Source organism: Rhineura floridana, chromosome 9, assembly GCF_030035675.1.
Source record: "Rhineura floridana isolate rRhiFlo1 chromosome 9, rRhiFlo1.hap2, whole genome shotgun sequence".
Lineage (NCBI taxonomy): Eukaryota > Metazoa > Chordata > Lepidosauria > Squamata > Rhineuridae > Rhineura > Rhineura floridana.
This window is the reverse complement of record NC_084488.1, coordinates 32686055-32702689: the sequence shown is the minus strand read 5'-3', so window position 1 is coordinate 32702689 and position 16635 is coordinate 32686055.

The following is a 16635-nucleotide window of genomic DNA, read 5'->3' as shown; positions in this document are numbered from 1 at the left end:
TCCCTGTTGTCGTTTTTAAGGAAAAATCTTAAAATACCAGGTTTTGTGAAATGTGTTGTTTATTTATTTATTTATTTATTATTTCAATTTATATACCGCCCTTAGCAGAATAGCTCTCAGGGCGGTGAACAAACAAGATAAAATACAATATATCATAGTAAAAAATCACAAAAACATGTACAAACAAACAACAGAAAGCACAACAAAAACGAAATACAACACAAATTAAGAAGGATACATGTTAAAAGTAGAAAGATTAAGAAAATTAAAAGATTAGAATGCCTGGGAGCATAAAAAGGTCTTTACCTGGCGCCGGAAAGATAGAAGTGTAGGCGCCAGGCGTACCTCTTCGGGGAGGCTGTTCCACAACTCAGGGGCCACCACAGAAAAGGCCCTAGATCTAGTAACCACCCTCCGGGCTTCCCGATGAGCTGGTACCCGGAGGAGGGCCTTAGATTCTGAACGAAGTGAACGGGTAGGTTCATAGCGAGAGAGGCGTTCCACAAGGTATTGAGGTCCCACGCCGTGTAAGGCTTTATAGGTCAAAACCAGCACCTTGAATCTCGCCCGGAAGCAAACAGGGAGCCAGTGCAGACGCGCCAGAATAGGTGTTATATGCGAAGACCGACTGGTCCTCGTCAATAGTCTGGCAGCCGCGTTCTGCATCAGCTGAAGCTTCCGAACTGTCTTCAAGGGCAGCCCTACAAAGAGCGCATTACAGTAATCCAATCTTGAAGTTACCAGAGCATGAACAATGGAGGCGAGGTCGTCCCTGTCCAGATAGGGGCGTAGATGGGCTACCAGACGAAGATGGTAAAATGCATTCCGTGCCACCGAGGCCACTTGGGCCTCGAGAGACAAGGAAGAATCGAAAAGAACCCCCAAACTATGTACCTGTTCTTTCAGGGGGAGTGTAACCCCATCCAGAACAGGGTGAACATCCACCATCTGAGCAGGGAAGGCGTTCACCAGCAGTGTCTCGGTCTTGTCTGGATTGAGTCTCAGTTTATTAGCTCTCATCCAGTCCATTATCGCGGTCAGGCAATGGTTCAGCACATCAACAGACTCACCTGAAGAAGATGAAAAGGAGAAATAGAGCTGTGTGTCATCAGCATATTGATGGCAACGCACTCCAAAACTCCTGATGACCGCACCCAGAGGCTGCATGTAGATGTTGAAAAGCATGGGGGACAAAACCGACCCCTGAGGGACTCCACAATGGAGAGTCCATGGTGTCAAGTGATGTTCCCCAAGCACTACCTTCTGGTGACGGTCCACGAAGTAGGAGCGGAACCACTGCCAAGCAGTGCCCCCGACACCCAACTCCGCGAGTCTCCCCAGAAGGATACCATGGTCGATGGTATCAAACACCGCTGAGAGATCAAGGAGAATCAACAGAGTCACACTCCCCCTGTCCCTCTCCCGACAAAGGTCATCATACAGGGCGACCAAGGCTGTTTCGGTGCCAAAACCGGGCCTAAAACCGGATTGAAACGGATCTAGATAATCGGTTTCATCCAAGAGCGCCTGGAGTTGGCCAGCAACCACCCGTTCCAAAACCTTGCCCAAAAAAGGGACATTCGCCACCGGTCTATAGTTGTTCAAGTTATCTGGGTCCAAGGAGGGTTTCTTTAAAAGAGGTCTCACTACTGCCTCCTTGAGGCTACCAGGGACTACTCCCTCCCTCAAGGAGGCATTAGCCACTTCCTTGGCCCAACCGGTGGTCCCAGCCCTGCTAGCTTTCACTAGCCAAGATGGGCAAGGATCCAGAACAGACGTGGTTGCCCGAACCATTCCAAGCACCTTGTCCACTTCCTCGAGCTGCACCAACTGAAACTCATCCAATAATGAAGGACAAGGCTGTGCTCTGGACACTTCAATGGATTCATCTGTCACAACATCGGAGTCAAGATCCCTGCGGATACATGCGATCTTATCTTGAAAGTGTCCAGCAATTTCGTTGCAGCAGGCTTCCGATGTTTCCGTAGTATCGTGGGGGCCAGAGTGTAAGAGCCCACGCACGACTTTAAAAAGCTCCGCTGGGCGGCATAGGGATGATCTAATAGAGGCAGCAAAATAAAGCTTCTTTGCTGTCCTTACCGCTTTTGTATACAACTTATTGGTGGCACTTACCAAGGCATGATTGTATCCATTGGGAGTTTTCCTCCATCTGCACTCCAGCCTCCTCCTCTCATGTTTCATCGCTCTCAGCTCTAGGGTATACCACGGAGCTGTATGAGCTCTACAGCGGAGGGGGTGCGCGGGAGCGATCATGTCAATAGCCCGGGTCATTTCCGTATTCCACAGTGCGACCAGGGCCTCGACAGGAGCACCGGTCCTATCAGCCGGAAAATCTCCCAGAGCCCTCTGAAAACCTACGGGATCCATCCGGCTCCAGGAGCGGATCAACTTAATAGGTCCTCCACCTTTGCAGAGGGAAAGAGCCGCTGTAAGTCTAAATCTCAGCAAGCGGTGATCTGTCCATGACAATGGGGTAGATGAAAAACACCCCACCGCCAGATCACCATCTCCATGTCCAGTGGCAAAGATCAAATCAAGAGTATGTCCCGACACATGCGTTGGGCCGGTAGAAAATTGAGACAGCCCCATTGTTGTCATGGAGGCAATGAAGTCCTGAGCTGCGCCAGATAAGACAGCCTCGGCATGGACATTGAAATCCCCCAGTACCAAAAGTCTAGGGGATCTCAAGAGCACCTCCGAGACTATCTCTGTCAGCTCAGCTAAGGAAGCTGTTGGGCAGCAAGGTGGACGGTACACCAACAGTATTCCTAGTCTGTCTCCCTGGCCCAATACAAGGTGGAGACATTCCAGACCAGTCGCCATCTGGACAGGGAAAGAACTCCTATAGACCACAGCGACCCCCCCCTCCCCGGCCCTCAGATCTACCACAGTGCTGAACCAAATACCCGGGTGGACAAAGCTGGGAAAGAGCAACTCCTCCCTGATCAGCCACCCAGGTTTCGGTTATACATGCCAGGTCGGCACCCTCCTCCAGAATTAAATCATGGACAAGTGAGGTTTTATTATGTACCGACCTGGCATTCAAAAGCAGCACTTGGAGATCCAAGAGCTGGCTGATAGGACAACCAACAAACCTGTGGGTATGAGGAGAACCGGAACAAGGCACAGACACAATTTGTCTGGGACGAGTTCCCCTTACCTGGCCTGTTCTCCTCCTAACGCCATACCTCCCATTACCCGTCACTACGTTAATTGGTTTCTGGATCTGTGGTGTTGCGGGGTGTGTGTGTCTGGGTATGTGAGTTATCAAATAGGTAGCTGGGCTGTGGGATTGTGGAGGTCATCAGGGTTTGCAGTGTGTGTGTTGGGGTATGAGGCTGCTGGGGAGTACTGGAGGTATGGGGTATGCAGTGGAGTGTGGGGGATTGGGGTGCATGTGTGTCAGGGTTGTGGGTGACGGGTGGGGTGTCAGGGTGTGTGGGGTTGTGCCCAGAGCTTGGAAAAGTTACTTTTTGGAACTACAACTCCCATTAGCCCAATCCAGTGGCCATGCTGGGGTGTGGGGGATTGCAGGAGGTTCTGTACTGTGGTGTGTGACGTTGTTGGGAGTGTGTGCTGGGGGGAGTTGCAGTGTCGGGCAGGATCTGGGAGGTTGCACTGAGGAGTTGCAGAAGCATCAGGGGGCATGTGGGGCTACAGAGTGTGCCCCCCACAAGTTTCTCAGGTTTTCAGATATGCCCATAGGCTCCAAAAGATTGCCAACTCCTCATCTAACCACCACACCGCATAGTCGTATTTCATAAATAAAGAAATAGGCAATGCACATTGCATCCACTGGGTGGCTCCATCTGCAACCATTGAAATACTGGCAAAAATCATGCCAACATTTAAACTGTGTGTGCACCGTATTATTTCGCCAGTAATTGCTGCCATAGGCTTTAATAGAGCAGGAAAACCTTTAAAAGTTTGAACTGCTACTCATAACCACCACACCAGTGAAAGCATGTCTTTCTTGACAAGCCTGGAGGAAACACTGACTCCCCTGCCCACCTTACCTCACTGCACTCTGCTGCACTTAGGACTTTTGTCCTTGCCTGGCTCACTTCTGGGATCAGATAAGCCAGGTTGGGGAGAAACTGCTTTAAGCAGTTGAACCCAATGAGTTTAAGTGGAGGGGGGCAGATTTCATTTTCCTTCCCTCCTTCTTTTTGCATAAAGGTGGAAAACACCACCCAAGCTTCATATGTGAATGGGGCAAACACATGCTGACAATACATACAATTGCCCCAGACATCTGCTTTGGTTCATTTCAGTTGGAGGAGAGGACTAAGGAGTTAAGCCAAAGCTGTAAAGGAAAAGCTGAGCGGGGATTTGAAAGTCAGAGATGACCCCAGTAAGTGCTCTATGAAGAAATAATAGGCACAAGGAGCCAGAAATTCTTTGAGAGTGTCAACAAGCATATAGATAGAGGTGATCCAGTGGACATAGTGTACTTAGACTTTCAAAAAGCGTTTGACAAGGTACCGCACCAAAGACTTCTGAGGAAGCTTAGCAGTCATGGAATAAGAGGAGAGGTCCTCTTGTGGATAAGGAATTGGTTAAGAAGCAGAAAGCAGAGAGTAGGAATAAACGGACAGTTCTCCCAATGGAGGGCTGTAGAAAGTGGAGTCCCTCAAGGATCGGTATTGGGACCTGTACTTTTCAACTTGTTCATTAATGACCTAGAATTAGGAGTGAGCAGTGAAGTGGCCAAGTTTGCTGACGACACTAAATTGTTCAGGGTTGTTAAAACAAAAAGGGATTGCGAAGAGCTCCAAAAAGACCTCTCCAAAGTGAGTGAATGGGCGGAAAAATGGCAAATGCAATATAGACAAGTGTAAAATTATGCATATTGGAGCAAAAAATCTGAATTTCACATATACGCTCATGGGGTCTGAACTGGCGGTGACCGACCAGGAGAGAGACCTCGGGGTTGTAGTGAACAGCACGATGAAAATGTTGACCCAGTGTGCGGCAGCTGTGAAAAAGACAAATTCCTTGCTAGGGATAATTAGGAAAGGTACTGAAAATAAAACAGCCGATATCATAATGCTGTTGTATAAATCTATGGTGCGGCCGCATTTGGAATACTGTGTACAGTTCTGGTCGCCTCATCTCAAAAAGGATATTATAGAGTTGGAAAAGGTTCAGAAGAGGGCAACCAGAATGATCAAGGGGATGGAGCGACTCCCTTACGAGGAAAGGTTGCAGCATTTGGGGCTTTTTAGTTTAGAGAAAAGGCGGGTCAGAGGAGACATGACAGAAGTGTATAAAATTATGCATGGCACTGAGAAAGTGGATAGAGAAAAGTTCTTCTCCCTCTCTCATAATACTAGAACTCATGGACATTCAAAGAAGCTGAATGTTGGAAGATTCAGGACAGACAAAAGGATGTACTTCTTTACTCAGCGCATAGTTAAACTATGGAGTTTCCTCCCACAAGATGCAGTAATGGCCACCAGCTTGGATGGCTTTAAAAGAAGATTAGACAAATTCATTGAGGACAGGGCTATCAATGGCTACTAGCCATGATGGCTGTGCTCTGCCACCCTAGTCGGAGGCAGCATGCTTCTGAAAACCAGTTGCCGGAAGCCTCAGGAGGGGAGAGTGTTCTTGCACTCGGGTCCTGCTTGTGGGCTTCCCCCAGGCACCTGGTTGGCTGCTGTGAGAACAGGATGCTGGACTAGATGGGCCACTGGCCTGATCCAGCAGGCTCTTATTATGTTCTTAAATAAGGGCAGAACATGGTGGCATCTTTTCTTGGCATCAGAATGTGATTGGGAACAACATTCCTTGTGTGTTCAATACCAGCCCAAAGAAGCAAAATAGACACCAAAAAGTAACACAAGCTCTAAGATAAATAATATAATGAAAGAAACAAGCCAGAAAAATGGCTTCCACAAGAGGATTTTTTTAAATGTTGATCGGAAGGGCCCCAGAGCTCATGGTGTCACTATTTATCAGGGTGCAATCTTTAACTGCAGGGCAGAAAGTTGTGGTAAATATTTTAAACCAGGTCTTAGATTAAGTAAGGTAACATGTTCTGAGACACTGCCCAGAGCTACTCCCTGTTCTATATCCCTTTATAGAATATTTGGAATATTACCAAAACAACCATATCCAATAGAATCACATAACTGGGGATAACTAAAGGTCAGACTAGACATGATGTTTAATATAGCTTTCAATCCCAATATGGCTTTGAATCCCAATTTGGGGTTTTCCTTATAATGTAAATCCACTACCATTCTTACAGTGCCTATGGTGTACACTGCCACCACCTCCCCTTATTTATTAATACATTAATATACCTCTTAAGTATTCACATTTCAAAGTGGTGTACACAAAAACAAACAAAAAAACCCAAAATGAAGTAAAACCATACATTTTTTGTCATAAAACTAGGGTTGCCAACCCTCCAGGTTTGGCTTGGAGTAACAAGGAGAATTGCCAACCCTCCAGGTCTGGCCTAGAGTCCAGGAATTGATCTTTATCACCACGAGCCTCTTTAGGCTAATACTAGAGATGTGACAAGCCACCACTGTGGTCTCGCACTGTAGTCTCATCTCAGGAGGCCTAAGCAGGATGGTGCAGGAGATACAAAGGTTAATTATAATCAGTAAAGAGAGGGAAAAAACATGGGGGAAATGTGTATATCAGGGGAAATTGCATACAAAACTTTGCCCTAAAATGTTGGTGAATTTTCACAAGGACTTTTTTTTAAGCACTAACTGATGTAGAAATGTGGAGAACTGAATTTAAGATTGGGAAAAATGAGAATCCAAAATGTACAGATTTGCCCACCTCTAACAGGGATTGCCTGTCAGCTTCTCCTTAGTCTGTGTTGCCCTTGTAGTACTCAGCAGGGAGGAAGATGGGGACAAAACTAGAATTAGATAGCTCCACCTGTCATTGGTTCTGCCTCTGCCTGTCGTTGGCTCTGGGTCCAACTGCCTTTTGTCCTACTGGCTCCAATGGGTTTTGTATTTGGGGGAAGAATGATATTGTCTCTGCAACAAACCGTTTTATTTCTACTGCTTGGAAACAGTAATATTCATCAGTATGAAGCAATTTGGTGCAGGAAGGCCTCTGGATGCCACACACATACCAAAAGAACAGCTGCCTTCATACCTTCATACCATGCTGTAGCCTCTGACTTTATTAGCCTGTCCACTTTTTGCACTCTTAGCATGTGGAAAGGATTATACCCCTAAACCAATTAAAGGATTGGAAGTACAGGAGAGATTCTGGATGAGCTAAATGGGTAGCAACAGAGCAGTAGGCTTTTTATATACTGCTGGAAACAGCTAGAAACAAGATTCTCTAATCTATTACATCAGCATTATGCAAGAGATGTGAACTAGTTCTTTTCCTATGGTGGTGCCAAATCAACCTCAAATGCATAGGGGCTTTCATAGTCTTCACAATGAATGAGACCATCTAAAATATGTGGCTTTATTATAGGATGCATGTCAAAATAAAATTAATTTAATTTAATGTATCAGACCTCACTCCTAAAGTTCCAGTGAAGAATATTTATATGAATCTTCCTCCATCAGCACAGTATTATCTTCTCCAACCTCTCAAGCAGTACTATTTCCTAGATCCTACCAAGAGGAGGTATACCTTCTGTAGACCAGGTAGACTTGGTACCTCTAATGGCATTTTTCCATTCTATTCCATCCTCCCACACAGCTTTCCATGTTCTCCTCCAATCGTCAGTCAGCATTCTGCCTTTGTTGTGCTGTTTTGAGGATTTCTCCCCCCCCTTTAGTTTTTTCCTAAGGATTTTTTTTACTTCTGCAAATTTTGGGATTCCATGAGGTTGCTGATACCTTTACTTTGGCGCATGGAGAGTGCCTTTTTGACTACATAAGGACTGTCACTCAGATAATTTAGATTGTTTTAGTATATTCAAGTGGGATCTGCAATAAATTGTTGTGATGTGTGCAGTAGTGTAGTGGCAAATTCAGAAGTGCAGGGTCCCATCATGTTAGTCACAGCCACGTCCCCTTCCCCTGTTTTTGCTGCTGGGTTGAGAATGAAATCCTTGTTAATGCCTTCTCCCACAACAGATATCCCTAGGAGCCAATCAGCATGAAAGGGAAGAGTTTTAGCTCTTTCAGTGGCTGACTCGCCTCCTTTCACTCTGATTGGCTCCAGTCACCTGGAAAGGACAAGGGATCATGTTAGAAGCCTCTCCTCAGTGGCTAACACATTCCCCTGTCATGCTGATTGCCTCACAGGATGCTGGAGACATAGGGACGCTGCTCCCAGAAAAATAAGGGGTCTAAGACCTCCCGAGAACCTGGACAACTACACCCTTGAGACCCAGAGAGGAACCAAGAGAGCTCCACATAAAAGTCAACTCCTATTTATTCCAAGGTTCTTCTTCCATTTCAGTGGTATACTTCAGGATATGGGGGAGGGCATTTTTGCTGTTGCTGTTGTTAGTTGGGGATCAGAAATTGTTGTTAGTTGGTGCTAATCTGCAAATCGCCTCAAGGTCTACCAATAGGACCAGATCTGTCTTTATTATCTATTTATTTATTATTTGATTTATATCCCGCTCTTCTGCCCAGCAGGAGCCCACACACATACATACACACACACACACACCTGGACCTGACTAGAGGCCCTGTTCCATGGTTGCCATCCATTTAATCTCTTACAGTGGAGGCTCATAGAGATGTCTTAACGTAGTTTCATATAGGAGGTCATATAACTGCAACATCATCATCATCAATAATATCTAAAGCTTTCTAGATGCTGTGCAAACATTAGGAAATCTTAGGTATATGTGCTCCATAACTTTGCAACTTTTAATGCTAAGTAGTACTAAATTTATTCTGCCTAATAGCTAGCATTGACTTCATTTAGGCTTAACCATCCATGAGGGTTGCATTGCTGGCAAAACAAATTTCCAGCCACTGTGCCAGGTTTAGACAGAGAACAGGCTGGTCATAAACTGCTGTTAACGGGTAAAAGGCAGAGGAACCATGCCACAAAAAAAATTGGCATCCCTAGATGGAGTATAAGGATGACTAAGTATGAGTAATGGACACTGCACACAAATATAAATGAACTGAGATATTGCATTATAGATACCTGGTTGCTTCGGCTTTACTTGGAATGCTTACAATCTGATCAGATTGTAAATTAGTGGGGGAACGTATGGTGAGACTGAAGGAAATAAAAAACCAAACCACTAACTTCCTTATTTCTGCTCTTCATTAAAAATAATCCCAGAGTGGGTTACCAAATATTAGAAATAGCCAGTATTTATTAACCATTGCTACCTGATTAAACAAACCAATGTTATAAAACTTAATCTGGGCAAGAACCTCAGACTCCTGTTGTGCAATTGGATAGATTCACATTGTTTCAGAAACTGATGTGCAGTGTAATTGCATGTCTACTCAGAAGCAAACCCCATTGAGTTCCATGGAAAAGTGTGTGTAAGATTGTAGCCACAATCCACTGGGAACCTCTGTGCAAGTCTGAGCAGAGTTACAGAGTTCAAAGGAAGGCAACACGCTGCACCACTAGTACATCAGTGCCTTATGAAAGAGTCCTGCCAGGCTGAACAGTTTAAAAGTGGCACAGAGTGGTAAGCGGCGGTAACACAGCTGAAGCTCTGCTCACAGCCAGAGTTCGATTCCAATGAAAGGAGGAAGTCGAATCTCCAGTAAAAGGGGTCGAGGTCCACTCAGCCTTCCATCCATCCATGGTCGGTAAAATGAGTACCCGGCATATGCTGGAGGGTAAAAAAAAGGCAAGGGAAGGAACTGGCAATCCCACCCCATATATACGGTCTGCCTAGTAAACATCGCAAGACGGCACCCTAAGAGTCGGAAACGACTCGCACTACAAGTGCGGAGACACCTTTACCTTTTTTTTAAGGAACTGGAATGCATTCTGAGAAGAGAATCTCTCAACTTCTGTCACAGATGGCTCACGGTATTTTGGTTTTTGAAGCAGAAAATCAGGTGTCTCAGGAATCCTCAGATGAATTTACCATCCAAAGAAGTAATCAACATTGATAATCAAATTCAAATATTTCAATGACGATAACATAGCCAAATGTTTTTGTTACTATATTTTATATTTTAAATTCTCAATCCTTCAGAAAATTAACACAGCATTAGCACAGTTCAGATGATCTAATGTGTAGACACTGAATTAACATGGAGAGGAATGTGATAATGGCAGTAAGCTGTACATCTGCTGTATGCAAAAAACAGTAGTGCCTATGAGCCTGTATAGTATGGTTGCACATCAACACATTGCAGATGTGCAAATGAGCATTGTATGGTGGTGGTCTTGCCAAAGTGATTCTGTTAATCCCTACGCACATTTAATGTGTGCTATGCACATTGGATTGTCTGAATGGGACTGTTGTCTTCTTAATTCAGGGTAGTTATAAAAGCACCTTCTACTGAGGTGTTGAAATATGTAAATTTGATCGGTTAACTTGGTGGCCTTCAAAGTGTGTTCCAGACAACACGTGGTGGCAGGGAGTTTCTTGGAAGCTTAACAGGGGTTCCTCAATGACAAAATCAGAAATGGCAGACTAGCTTTCCTGAAAGACAGGTTGGCTACCATAACTACTACCAATCTCCTAAAATGCAGTCACAGGGGGATGTTGGGTGTGCTCTAGGGTGCACTTTATGCAGAGATGTGAAGAACCCCAGCCAGCCTGGCCAATACTTTACATCAGGCGTAGCCATCATGGGGCCCTCCAGATGTTGTAGACTACAGGTACTATCAGTCCCAGCCAGTATATTGGCTGGGACTGATCAGAGTTGTAGTCTACAACATCTGGAGGGTACCACATTGGGTAACCTTGCCTTCCATGAACTCAATACACACAGATTGATCTGTAAGGCTGCAATTGTAAACACACTTACTAGGGGGCATGCCCACTGGGCAGAGAGTGCAATTTACTTCTAAGTAAAGATGCATAGGATTGCACTGTAAGGCTGCAATTATATGCATACTTACATAATAGCAATAACAAACCCATTGAATACAGCTGGGCTTACTTGCAAGCATATCTGTGTAGGATTGAACTAGAGTATCTTTATAAACAGCTGATAGTGCAGAATATTGTATATGTACTCTATGCCAAGATTGCTCTTACTAGCTGCCAATATCTTTTCTTCCCCAGATCTTATAACACATATTTCATAAAGAGTTATGCAGTTGTGTGTGTATATGTGTGTTTAATGCACTGGAACAATCAGAGTACAGAGAATGTTACCATATTACCTAAAACATTATGTTCAAAAACAGTCAAAATTGTACTGATGATAGTGACAGTAGGTAAAGGATGTTTGGTTAGACTGGGAAATCAACTCAACAAGTTAATGATCAGTGGAACTTTTAAAAAATAGCAGAAAGATTTAGTCAATTGTTTTGAGACTGGTCATGAGGGCTGGACTCAAATGGTTAGTGAAGAAATCTGCTAAACAAATCTTAACATTGAGCAAAAAGAACATTACGTCCTGTCATGTGTTTCAAGGCTACCCCTCCAAAACAATGTTGCAAACCTTTTAACAATGAAATTTATTGTGTAATTTAGTAGGGGAATATACCCACAAGGGAAACGAGATGCCTTCAAATGGAGCACAAATGGAATTTAGCAAAGGAATTTGTTACAAGGACAGGAGGTAGGAAGAAAATACAATTTATAGAATTTAAGAGAAAATAAGTGTTCAGCTAGTGAAAATACTACATGTACTACTTCCCAGTTATGAAACCTGTTCATGTATATGCTTTTTTCCTAACTAAGATTTTTTTTATTAATCACACAACAATACTGATAGCCCAATAATTCACCCACCCTCCTTCCCCACCCTAATATACCCTATAAAGGAAAGGTCCAAAGGCATATGAGGCCACCACCTTTCTGAAGCTGATGGGCAACTGCCTGGGAACCACATCTATGCCATCTGGGTTCCATTATGGAAGAAAGGTGTGATATAAATGTAAGAAGATAAATAAATCAGCCAACACAGTGCTCTCCAGCTATTGCTGGAGTCCAACTCTCATAATCCCTGATTATTGGCCATGCTGGCTGGGAGTGATGTGGGTTGGGGTCCAGTAACATCTGAAGGACACAACTTTGGCTACCTCTGGAATAAATATAAGTGGGAGAAAGAAAGAAAGAAAGAAAGAAAGAAAGAAAGAAAGAAAGAAAGAAAGAAAGAAAGAAAGAAAGAAAGAAAAGAGATGAGGAACTGCATCAACCCAAGATTAACCTAAGTAAGACAGGGTGTCACTGTTCAAAAAGATAAAATCATACCATATATAACTCTGATGGTGGCAAGGGTGTCCCATTGATTATAATCTATCTTTTCCTTAGGTTAAATATCTAGCATATCACTAACCTGGACATCCACTGTGGGAGAAACATGGGTGGTGGTGGTTCCAATATTGTTAGATAATCCTTCTTTGGCCACCAAAGCACCTATATGGATCCAAAGCAGTGGGTGTTTAGGGTGTGCCCAAATCACAGATATATTTCTCCCAGGATTAAAGTATTAAAAATACAGTTTAGTAAAGAAAAATATTATTTATAGATTAATATTCTCAGGACTGATATTTTGTCCAAGTAAACTTCCCTAAATCATTACCAGAAAAGGTTAAAATTAGGAGAAAACATAAGTAGGAAGATCAGCTGACTCATTTTTTAATTTTCTCCCTGGGTACATGAAGGCTAAAGAAACAGAAGGAAGAGGACTACATGTATCCAGAGTGCTCCAGGGGCTAGAGAGAAAAATGTCTGGAGCAATGAAGCATAGGGAAGGATGGTGGGTGGAAGACTCAGTCCTACTCAGTTGTGTGCACTTTTTGATACATTTTTCTATGTTAATGGAGATGGCATATGAATCAACAAATGAAACTTCCCCACATCATGTCTAATGTGGCCCTCATTATGATGTTTCATTTTAGCAGTTAAAAGTGCCAGCACTGAAAATGCTCACATACATCTTTAAAAGCTCACATACATTTCCTATGATGTCATGCTTTAAGGTTGTGGAGTAAATTCATTTGCAGTATCATCTGACAATTGCCTAATCTTTAACAGAACTTGTCATAGCTGAAACTGTCCATGGAGCTCTGCTTTGATCCAAAGGCAAGGATTCTGCAAAAACTTACTGCAGAGAAGCTGGGGATTGTACAGCAACTCCTAGGTTTATTACAACTACTTGTATTTCGCAAAATTTATTTTGCTGAGCTTAACTTGTGGAAAAGGTTAAATCTCTATAAATGTGCTTTGCTTAGAACTTATCAAGTCTACATCTTGCATTGCTTATTTGAACTGTTGTAAGTTTATTTATTGTATAGATGAATCACTCACTACTAAATCATGTCCAATGTGATATAAAGAAAAACACTAGGAATATACATTCCACAGGGATTCAAAAACTAGGTATGGAGTGGCTGCATTCCAATCTTGTCATAGACTAATTGATGGCTTAAAAATAAGCTCTTACCTTCTCTCTTCAATCAGAGGGCTCATCTACACAATGGTTTACTGTGTGTTTGGTGCTACTCACATCTTCAAATTTGCCTGGTTCACATGATGTCATCGGCAAACAGAAGCTATCATGCTGTTTCCTCCCTGTAAATCTGTATTAATCTAATCCACTGATAATACAAAAAGGGAAGAAAAACCCCTCTTCACTCCGTTTCTGGAGTGCTTACAAATGCTTTGCTCTGATGCTTTTAGGTGGGTGTGTCAATCATTTCTCTCTCCAGGCCCACTATCTCCTCTCCTCCCTTCTTTCATTTTGTTTCCTCTAGGCAGACAGGCAACTTCCAGTTGCTCTCCTCCATTCTTGTTATTTATTTGTTTGTTTGTTTGTTTGTTTGTTATATTTATATACCACCCCATAGCCGAAGCTCTCTGGGCGGTTTACAGCAATTAAAAACAATAAAAACAAATATACAAATTTTAAAACACAAAACCCAATTTAAAAACACAACTTAAAAAAGAAATTAAAAACAATTTAAAAACACATGCTAAAATGCCTGGTAGAAGAGGACAGTCTTGACCTGGTGCCGAAAAGATAAGAGTGTTGGCACCAGGCGAACCTCATCAAGGAAATCATTCCATAATTTGGGGGCCACTACTGGGAAGGCCCTCTCCCTTGTTGCCAGACTTCCAGCTTCCCTTGGAAGAGGCACCCGGAGGAGGGCCTTAGATGTTGAGCATAGTGTACGGGTGGTTTCATGTCGGGAGAGGCGGTCCATCAGGTATTGTGGTCCTAAGCCATGCAAGGCTTTATAGGTTAGAACCAGCACCTTGAATCGAGCTCAGAAACATACAGGCAGCCAATGCAAGCGGGCCAGAATCGGTTTTATATGTTCGAACAATCTGGTCCTTGTTACCAATCTGGCCACTGCATTTTGCACAAGCTGCAGTTTCCAAACCATCTTCAAAGGCAGCCCTATGTAGAACACATTGCAGTAATCTAGCTTGGAGGTTACCAGAGCATGGACAACTGAAGTCAGGTTATCCCTGTCCAGATAGGGGCGTAGCTGGGCCACCAACCGAAGTTGGTAGAAGGCACACCGTACCACCGAGGCTACCTGAGCCTCAAGTGACAGAGATGGTTCTAGGAGAACCCCCAAGCTACGAACCTGCTCCTTCAGGGGGAGTGCAACCCCATCCAGGACAGGTTGGACATCCACCATCTGGTCAGAAGAACCACCCACTAGCAGCATCTCAGTCTTGTCTGGATAGAGCCTCAGTTTATTAGCCCTCATCCAGTCCATTGTCGCAGCCTGGCACTGGTTCAGCACATTGACAGCCTCATCTGAAGAAGATGAAAAGGAGAAATAGAGCTGCATGTCATCAGCATACTGATGGCAACGCACTCCAAAGCTCTGGATGACCGCACCCAACGGTTTCATGTAGATGTTGAACAGCATGGGGACAGAACTGACCCCTGTGGAACCCCATACTGGAGAGTCCAGGGTGCCAAGCAATGTTCCTCAAGCACCTCCTTCGGGAGCTGACCCATCAAGTAGGAGCGGAACCACTGCCATGCAGTCCCTTCCACTCTCAACTCAGCCAGTCTTCCCAGAAGGATACCATGGTTGATGGTATTGAAAGTCGCTGAGAACTCAAGGAGAATCAACAGAGTCACACTCCCCCTGGCTCTCTCCCGACAAAGGTCATCATACAGGGCGACCAAGGCTGTTTCTGTGCCAAAACCAGGCCTGAAACCTGACTGAAATGGATTGGGATAATCGATGTCATCCAAGAGTGTCTGGAGCTGGCCTGTCACCACTCGTTCAAGGACCTTGCCCAGGAATGGAACATTTGCTACCGAGCTATAGTTATTAAGATTTTCTGGGTCCAAGGAGGGTCTCTTCAGGAGTGGTCTCACTACCGCCTCTTTCAGGCAGCCAGGGACCACCCCCTCTCACAGAGAGGCATTAATCACTTCCCTGGCCCAGCCAGCTGTTTCATCCCTGCTAGCTTTTATTAGCCAAGAAGGGCAAGGATCCAGCACAGAAGTGGTTGCACGAACCTGTCCAAACACCTTGTCAACGTCCTCAGGCTACACCAGCTAAAACTCATCCAAGAAATCGGGACAAGGCTGTGCTCTGGATACCCCGCTTGATTCACCTGCTATAACACTGGAGTCTAAGTCCTGGTGGATGCTAATTTATCCTGGAAGTGCATAGCAAATTCATTACAGCAGGCCTCAGATGGTTCTACCATGTCCTTGGGGCCAGAGTGTAATAGTCCCTGGAGAATTCTGAAGAGGTCTGCTGGGCGGCAGATTGATGATTTGATAGTGGCAGAAAAAAATGGTTTTTTGCTGCCCTCACTGCCCCTAAATACAGCTTACCATAGGCACTTACCAGTGTGTAACTGCATCCACCAGGAGTTCGTCTCCATCTGCACTCAAGCCATCTCCTATATTGTTTCATCGCTCTCAGCTCTGGGGTATACCATGGAGCTGTACAAGCTCTACACAGGAGAGGGCGCTCAGGAGCAATCATGTCAACCGCCCGGGTCGTTTCTGTATTCCACAGTTCAACCAGGGTTTCGACAGGAGCGCCAGCCCTATCAGCCGGAAAACTCCCCAGAGCTCATTGGAAACCATCTGGATCCATTAGTCTCTGGGGGCGGACCAGCTTAATAGGTCTCCCACCCTTGCAGAGGGGAAAAGCCGCTGTAAGTCTAAACTTCAGCAAGCAGTGATCTGTCCATGACAGCGGGACTGATGTAAGGCCCCCCACATTCAGATCACCATCTCCCTGTCCAGTTGCAAAAACCAAGTCTAGAGTATGCCCTGCTACATGTATTGGGCCAATGGCATGTTGGAACAGTCCCATGGTTGTCATGGAAACTATGAAATCCTGAGCTGCCCCGGATAAGGTGGCCTCGGCATGCATGTTGACATCCCCCAGAACCAACAGTCTGGGGGATCTCAACAGTACACCCGAGACCACCTCTGTCAGCTGAGCTAGGGAGTCTGTTGGGCAGCGGGGTGGGCGGTACACCAACAGAATCCCCAGTCTGTCCTGCTGACCCAACACAAGGTGCAAACACTCTAGACCAGTAGTCACATGGATAGGGTGCTTGCA